Source organism: Coregonus clupeaformis, unplaced genomic scaffold, assembly GCF_020615455.1.
Source record: "Coregonus clupeaformis isolate EN_2021a unplaced genomic scaffold, ASM2061545v1 scaf5235, whole genome shotgun sequence".
Taxonomy (NCBI): domain Eukaryota; kingdom Metazoa; phylum Chordata; class Actinopteri; order Salmoniformes; family Salmonidae; genus Coregonus; species Coregonus clupeaformis.
Window position 1 is genome coordinate 1 of NW_025538689.1, and position 9,555 is coordinate 9,555.

General features: G+C 41.4%; 1 pseudogene; it reads right to left on the reverse strand.

Moving 5' to 3' along the window:
• Positions 1 to 5,507: 5,507 nt before the first annotated feature.
• On the reverse strand, positions 5,508 to 9,150 carry LOC123490874 (annotated as a pseudogene).
• Between the last annotated feature and the right edge of the window lie 405 nt (positions 9,151 to 9,555).

Here is a 9,555-nt window from a genome sequence, read left to right on the forward strand (position 1 = left end):
GCAGTGGCGGCTGGCCGATAGAGGCGCTAGGGCGCCGCCCCCTTAAATAAAATTATTATTTTTAAAAATAAAAAATAATAATAATAATAAAACATCAGTATGTCAATATTTGTGTGTTTGAAATATGGAATGCACACAGTAATATGTGTAAGATATGATAGAAAATCATATTCGCAACCTTTCTCTCTCTGCCTGTCAAACGCCTGCCGTCAGCTCTGGGCGATACAGAAAGTGCCCCGAGGAGGCGGGTCTACGTGCAGTTAAGCCAATTGCTAATTTAAGATATGAATGTTATGACATAAAATGTTAGCTAATCAGCGATTTTAATTGATCCAAGGAGGGCGATTATTTTAGTTCGCCCCAAGCTGCCCCTGATAAAATAAGGACCGGGCTCCAGTGGTATTTTTACTAGACGAAATGGCCGTGACGCAAACGTTACTCCTCCAAGACCCAACCCTAACTCGGTGAAATCTCTCCTCCAAGATCCGTTTGAGGAGGAGAACTTTGTCAGAGAAAGTTCGGGTGAAAGAGCTGGGCCCAGATCAACCTGACCTCTCAATCAGACAGCAGGCTAGCGAGAAAGGAAGCAGTATAAGCGTCTCCCGTAGCTGGTACACCAGGAAGGCTTGGCTAGCTGGGTGCACTGATGCTAATGCTTTATTTTGCTTTCCGTGCTTGCTTTTAAACGACGGGTCAGATTCAGCATGGACAGGTACCGGAGTGAGGGATATGAAGCACCTGTCAGAGAAGGTAAAGAAACATGAGAACACCAGGGCACACATGGACAACTCTGTAAAGCTAGCTGTATTAGGAAGGGTGAAACATTGCTACGCAGCTGGATGACGGCCACAGGATTGCGGTGAGGAAACAACAATGAGGAGGTGGATAAAAACAGGCACATTCTATCCAAAATTATCGATTGTGTGAAGTTCTGTGGGGCTTTTGAGTCGGCCTTGCGTGGGCACGAGGACTGACTCCTCGGACAACCCCCGGCATTTTCCGGGGCTTAGTGGATTTTGTTGCCTCCCTCGACAGTGTGCTGGAGGAGCACCTGAAGACAGCTACCGTTACACAACACTGTGTACGAGTACAGGGATGACCTCCTAACGTGTTTCCAGACCATCAGAGACTCTGGGAACTTTGATGCCCCGACTGTCAGAGAGGCGGGGGCTTTGTGAGGATGCTCGAAGACGAGGCTTTCTGTTTTTTCCTGGCACTGTTCCACAAGATCATAGCAAATGTGGACATGCTTTTCAGCCAGCTGCAGAAGAGGAACATCGACCCTGTCTTCATTAAAGCACTTGTCCAGGTTCAGAGAAAGCATGCTAACAATCAGGTAAATAACTATATTTACTATTGGCTGATAAAGATGCTGTTAGAAAGATGAATAGTTCACATACAACAGTTTAAAAGCCTAAATGTGTCTGGTCATCAAAGTGAGTGATTATCATAGAGCCGTCAAAGCAATTATATTTGTTTAGTATTTTAAAAGGAAAGAGAAGACATTTACATTACATTTTGTCATTTAGCAGACGCTCTTATCCAGAGCGACTTACAGTTAAGAGTGCATACATTTTTCATACTGGCCCCCGTGGGAAACGAACCCACAACCCTGGCGTTGCAAGCGCCATGCTCTACCAACTGAGCTACACGGGACCACACGTTAGTTTTGGCAAGATCTGAAAAAGAAGTTGGTGGAGTGCAACCTCAAACATTGAAGAATTACAGCAGTTTGCTGCTGAAGAATAGGCCAAATTGCCAGCAGAAAAGGTGCAGCAAGCTCATTGATGTCTACAATAAGCATATGTTGGCAGCTATCTTGGCCAAAAGCTGTGCAACCAAGTACTAGCTCCAGGGTGCCAATAATTTAGTCCATGACATTTGTCTATATTTTCTAAATTACAATTGTAAACTTAAGTTTACAGAAATATAATTAAAGGTGTGGAGACCCATTTTTTTCCTCTCATATTTCAACTGATTTTAGAAGAAATAGGGAATTATTTGGAAAAGCCCAAGGGTGCCAATATATTTGGACACAACTGTATGCCTTCAGTCTAATTGGAATGTATGGCAGTAGAGTTGTTTGTATTTCTCCCTAACCAAAATGGCTGCCATTAGGATACCATTCAGGATTTTTTTCACCTGTGTTACCACGACAATCACGCCAAATGAGCATTGCATTTGTGTGCTCCTTCAGTGTGAATGCAGCAAATTTGATATAGGTCACATGTAAAACTGATACATAATTGATACAGATTTACGGTATGTTGTCTATATATTACTATATACCGGTATTGATGCACAGACCAGTTTGGGTTTTACTTTACCTTCTATAACGGTATTTCAATGTTTGGTTTGTTCAAATGTGGTAATGCCATCTCCGCCATATGTAACGTCCGTTTTTTCTAGTTTACTCCGCAATTTGGCGTCTCTCTCCCTCTCTCACCAAGTACCACCCCGTCACTCAAGGAGCGCAGTTGTTGTTACTCGACCACGAGAACAAGTGTTTGTCCAAAAAAAGACACAATCAGACGTTGATAATAATGCAGGAAAGTACTAAACAGTTTGTAATAGACATTATTCGGGTGTCCACCAGGTCGAATTTCTAGAAGAGGCCTAGTTGTTATTGAAGATTAACTTTATTGCTAAGTGCACAGCAGAACAAAATTATGTTGCATCCCTCTACAAATGTAATAGAAAAAGGCTTTAAAACGTAATAACATCAGTTAATTATGTACATCACAGGTTAAAAGCAGTTACTAGACATAGTTTGTGTATATACACACACTATCTGTCTGTCTGTCTGTCTGTCTATATATATATATATATATATATATATATATATATATATAAGTCACTGGTTGTGTGTTGAGGGGGAATTACAGTGAGCTAAGAAGTCTGATTGCAAGTTATCAAATTAAACTTTATTTTTTGGACCCAGGGCCTCAATTCCCTCATTTGTGGGGACAGCGCATCTGGATACGAGCAGCAACAGCCCATCGCGACGGAGGATGCTGGGACCAGGAGAACAAAACAGAGGTTGGCTATAGAGGTAAGTTGTGATGTAATTCTCAGTGTTTCCCCATAGAACTTTTTTCAGGCCTGGTAGTATGTAGCCAAAACCCTGAACAATCAGCACCTTGGTAATCATATACTTGAGTTGGACATAGGCATGTGTCAGTCAGGATCACTTGCATCAAAATAGCTTAATTGCAAATTAAAGCTGATGATGTATCTTTACAGGTATGTGATACCATCCTGAGTCATGCCAAAGAGAGGTTCTCCTTCACCCAGCACCTCATCAGCGCAACACTATTGCACGGAGAGTTGTTCCCACAACACAGTGTGAAGTTCCCGATACAGCGCTTGAAACAACCGTGGAGGCGTACCCCATGTTGAACAAGGCCAAGCTCAAAACCCGAACTGTCCCTCATCTATGAGAACAGTGAGTTCAAGGCTTGTAGTGGTGCAGTGCCCCTGTACCAGTTCTTCATGGAGAACAACCTTCAGAGCACTTTCACAGAGACTGCCAGCCTCCTCAAGATCCTCATCACCACACCCATTGTGACAACTGCTGAGTCAGAAAGGTGCTTCTCTACACTGAAAAGGATCAAGACCTTCCTGAGAAACAGCATGACACAGGATCGCCTGAACAGCTCTGGCCATGCTCTCCATGGAGAAGAAACTTGTCAGGGACATTCCTGACTTTAATCAAAGGGTCATTGAGAGGTTTGCCACTCAGAAGGACAGACGGCAAAATTCCTGTACAAATAAGATGACAGACACACACACACAGAGCAGCTCTGGGGCATGTTTCTTTGTATATAGTTGACCTTAGGCATAAAAAAATCCAGTTATATATGGTACTCTAGAAAGTCTTAATAGTGTCTTTGCTAATATTACTGTATATATGTTGTTTTGTATCAATTAATTGTTGCAGTTCTGGAGCACATTAACAATTAGTCACATTTAGTATGATCATAAAATACTGTATGCTATTCTTCCAGTCAAAGGTTTGAGTTCATCCACTTGATATCCATTTCTATATTATACATCCTTTTTATACAGTGTAAGATTTCCTAGTAAACTTTATAATAATTTCATGTTATTGTCCACTTTCACTCTGTTCTGACAGCATGCCTGTTGCGTTGCCTGTTTACTACCAATGGTAAAAGTTCACTTTAAATGCAAATGAAAGGCTTGGGTTTGTGTAATATGTTTTTGTGTAAGAATGCCTCAACTTTTAATATTGGCATTAAATACAATTACTGAATGTTTCACTGAGCACTGCTGTCCTGCAGTTTGTGTTAAAATATATCGCGATAGTTGCAGGAAAAAAAAGTATGGCACAGCCCCACCGAGAATATTTTTCACCAGCCGCCACTGATTATTGGTGTCCTTTAGTAGTGGTTTCTTTGCAGCAATTCAACCATGGAGGCCTTGATTCACACAGTGTCCTCTGAACAGTTGATGTTGAGATGTGTCTGTTACTTCAACTCTGTGAAGTCATTTATTTGGGCTGCAATTTCTGAACTTATCCTCTGCAGCAGAGGTAACCAAGTCTTCCTTTCCTGTGGCAGCCCTCATGAGAGCCAGTTTCATCATAGCGCTTAATGGTTTTTGCGACTGCACTTGAACTTTCAAAGTTCTTGAAATGTTCAGTATTGACTGACCTTTATGTCTTAAAGTAATGATGGACTCTTTGCTTATTTGAGCTGTTCTTGCCATAATATGGACTTGGTCTTTTACCAAATAGGGCATATCTTCTGTATACCCCCTCCCCCCTACCTTGTCACAACACAGCCGATTGGCTCAAACGCATTAAGAAGGAAAGAAATTCCACAAATTAACTTTTAACAGGTGACTACCTATGAAGCTGGTTGAGAGAATGCCAAGAGTGTGCAAAGCGGCTCATCAAGGCAAAGGGTGGCTATTTGAAGAATCTCAAATATAAAATATATTTTGATTTGTTTAACCTTTTTTGGTTACTACATAATTCCTATGTGTTATTTCATAGTTTTGATGTCTTCACTATTATTCTACAATGTAAAAAATAGTACAAATAAAGAAAAACCCTTGAATGAGTAGGTGTGTCCAAACATTTGACTGGTAGTGTAGTTTTATAAAACCATGGGTACAATAAATAACACCATCAGAGATGAGAGGGATTCTTCCAGTTAATGTAGCAGGTGCCCAGGACCATTTAGGAAGACTGGAAATGGTCTTTCCCTCATCTAACCGCCTTTAGCCTCGATTTTCAATCTTTCACATTGCTAAAATGTTCTCTTTGTCACTTGCAAAAATACAAATAAATAATTGTCACATACATATTAATTTCTTGATTCCATCGTTGTATTGGGGGAGAGGTTTGTCTAGGTTGGGAAAACCGTAATAATTGTGGCCTCAGCTGCCTCACATTGTAATGCTGAGAACAAACAGGATAATCAGGCCTACATGAATCCATTATGGGTGGTGATGGAAACCCTTCTAGTCCCTCCCTACCCCCATCAGTAAATGTTAGGACAGTCTGTGTAATTTCTATCAAAGTATCCCCCCTGTGTACAGCAAGTCCTGGGCTCCCTGTGTGAGGGTTTGTTTCCCAACCGAAACCACCTGTAAAGTTCAAAAGAAATGGTACAGGAATTTGTTTTAAGGGAATTATTCAATTAAAATTGGAATTACATTAACATGACAACACATTCACATTTCAGGGCATACTTATACTTATTATTGTTGCATAGCAAACACACCTGGTTGACCACTCTTCTTCATCCTTGGAACGTTCCTTGCGTGCAGCTCTCTGTTTTTCTTCTAGCCTGTCCTTCTCTACACTTGCTGTGTCTGCAATATACAAACCCATGTGCTCCATTTTGTTTGGTTATCAATTAATCTTGAATGTTGTTATTGAATCGTGTGTGTGCGTCTGTCTTTCAATGCGGGGTCATTACCCAGGTCTCCATTCTCCATGGCTCTGACGCGTCAGGTCTTCGACGGCAGTCTGTGGGTGCCAATAGCCTCTCCATACCCAGGCTCCAGCTCATTCAGGGTCATGGTGAAGCTAGTGAAGTATACATCTATACAGAGAGACCAAGGATGAGAGTCAGGGTTAATTAGGTACACAGGAGAAAACAGTAAGTAACACAGATAAACACCATATCCGAATGGCTCACTGTGTGTGTGTAGAGAGAGAGAGTGTGTTACCTCTTCCAGAATGTGCAGATGGGGTTATTCTCCACAGTAAGGTACTTCCTGTTATCACAGAGACGGTCTCTTGAACCTCAGGCATATCCTCAGTCTCCTGTTCTCAGCACTTGGCTCCTAGCATACAAGACTATACACATTAGCCTACTATAAACTACAGACAGTTGCATTTACACAATCTTTTAAAGCAACATAAAGAGCCATCTACCAGTAACACACTATCTACCGACAGTCATAACTAGAACTGCTGTAGCACACTATGCCTACAGTATTTACAAATACAATACCTCCACCAATAGCCACTGCATGTTTATGTGAATGGAAGAAACACCATTTTAGGAAAATTATTTCACTTTTTTGTTGTTGTTGCCATTGGGCTGGTTTAAGAACAATTCTTGGACAAATCACATGTCTGAGTGCTCACCGGTTTATTTTTTCTTAACATTTCCCTTCTCTGCCTTCTTCTTGTTGGCTTCATACACCTTAGGCTCCACACTGTACATACCTCTGTCCATTTCCCATACAGCACCACGTCGCTTCTTCTTACTGTTTCCAACACAATGCAACCAAAGTTAATTTAGGACCAACCACATGAAACAGTGAGATACAACTTAAAACATGCAGTCATATTGCACGTCAATGCTGACAGAATGCCTAACAACTGACATATTACTATGACTTAACAAATTCCCTAATTGTGGGATGATTAAGGCTGATGATGTTTGACTCCATTCTTCTCTCACCTCTTATCCTGAATGCTTAACCCTCCACTTTGTGCAGATCCTTCCCCCAAACATGCCGCACGCCTGAGTTCAACACACACTTATCTCCCCGGTGCTGACCAATCGAAAGAGGCAGGAGGGAGAATATTAACATATTGTGTAAATTCAATCAAATAAATAATAATAAACGTTTGTCGTTGAATAAAGGTTTGGTATTTGCTGTCTTACTTATGGTTGACTATTTCCACAGTTCCGTATTGCTCAATCCAGAGTTTGCCCATGATGATGTTATGTACACAGCAGAGAGGGTTTGTCCATGTATACGCCTCTTTATGTCTGCGAACAAAACAAGTCGTTATTAAATCACTAGCTGTTGATGTGAGAGTCTGTATGTATGCTTAGTAAACACAGATGTCAACATACATACTGCATACACTTTCTTAACACACACACACACACACACACACTCACTTGAGCAGCTCCAGGGTCATGGTTCCTTTAGGCTCCGCCTCACGCTCTTGCCCCAGAACTTGAGTTTGGGGTAGATGGAGCCATGGAACTCAAAACTCCTGCTTCAGAGACTGGGCATGGAAGGCACTGATAGGTGGATGGTGACTCACTTGTTCTGAGATCAACTGTACCCTCGTCCTCACTAAGACATACAAAAAAGCCCGATTAAAAGAGCATACTTCGACACCTCAACAATAAATAGATTATCCAAAGAGATTCTACTTATTTAAACTGTCCTCTGAAATCAATAAAAATCTAAAAAAGGTTTCCAGAAAAAGAGGTACAGTATGTTTACTCTTTTGAAAAATGCAAACAGTACCGTGTGAGTTCATAGGTCTCTCCCAGCAAAGGATTAAATGGCTTTCCAGTTCTGTCCCATTGAGATGCCACAGAAGAAACTGCAAAAGCAGCTACCACCTGATAACACAGGGAGAAAACAAAGTCTGTCTTGTGTGATCCTATTCTTCACTTCCCGTGAGTGATCCTATTCTTCACTTCCCGTGAGAGCAGGTAAAACAATAGGCTTTGTGAGGAGAGGGTGTCAGTGTCTCCCATCTGTTTTGTTTACCTGCATGCGGTCTATGGAGTCTGACAGGGTGCAGGCTTTGTGGATGAGGTAAGTGTGCTCCATGTACTCTGACATTCTCTGGAGGAAACTCAGGGGGCTCGTTGATCACGATGGGCATCAGTTATCTTCCGGACAGCTCCCTGTAAACGCAGCAAAAGACAAATTAATAGAGTCATTAATAGATCATGCTTGTTTATTACATTTACCCTAAAGCATTTGTATGAACTCCTCTGTAAGATGTGGCTAAAACAGAACGTCATCCATTTTGTATCTTTGTTATGATTTCCTGTTTGTGCGTCTGTATAGTGAATGGTTTTAGGGGCATAGAAGTGTTCCCAGATATCTTAAAGGTATTATATCTACATCCTCACCATGCCAATGCATTTCTTTAGTATACCCCATACACTGTAGTCACATCTGGAGATCATTGGAGCAGGCAGGGTTTTCCTGTAATAAACACCAACACAAAGACACAAAAAACAATGGACACTGAATACATATGCAAACTGTGATGCTACAGGACATAGCATCCTTTGCAACCTCACCTGCGCTCCCACACTCCATTTTCCTGTGGTGTGCTGGCATTGGATGAATGCTTGCTGTCATACACTAGGGCATCTTCAAAATTGACCTCACAAGAGTCATCATCTGATTCAAGACCTGAGATCTACAATAAAAAAAGGGTCACACATACACTAAGAAGTCTCCCTTAAAGACACATACACACCACTCCCTTAAAGACAGTCACAGACGTCCGCTATTATAAAGACATAGTTATTATTCTCCCACCTATTACCTAATATATTTTGTATTACATTTCTAATGCATGCACCCACCCGGTCTCAGCATCGTAGAACTCCTCCTCGCTGTTCATTCTGAGCAGTATTGTGCAATGTCACTCAAAACATATCTTAATTTTTTGGCCTGGTACTTGTGGTTCAGGCTATCCAAGCCTCACAGACACCTGGAAACAAAAACACACATTACCATCCATCAGTGAGTGCCACAAGAAAAAAAGAAAAAGAAAAAAAGTTATTTTTACAATTTTAAATCAATTTACTTATCATTGCGAAATACCCTAGCTTGTTGACCTGTGATGGCTGGCTAGCAACTAGGACCACTATCTAGCTACAGTACTACCGTAGCCAGCTCCAGCTAAAGAATTAGCCAACCAGCCAGTTACTCCAATGGCTTTGGATTTTGCGACAACTGCGCGCCAAGTGAGCTGGTGCTGGATCACAGACTTAAAACGGTTAGCAAACGTCAGCTAACGACTGAAAGTGCCTAAATACAATGTAAAGAATTTAAGGAATGGTAGTAATGTGATTTACCAGCGTTTCGCAGGTCAAATGTGTTGCTGTACGAAAACATAAACAACGAAGAGTGCACTCGGCCCGAAGAACTCTAGGGGCGGAAGTGGGCGGTAAGGGCGATGCTACTGATAGGCCTGTCAGCCAATCCCAATCTCGGTTTCTAGTCCTATCATAGACAGTGCAAAGAAAAATAGAAATAGAATGGACAGAACGAATAAAGGTCTAAAATTAATTTCTGCAT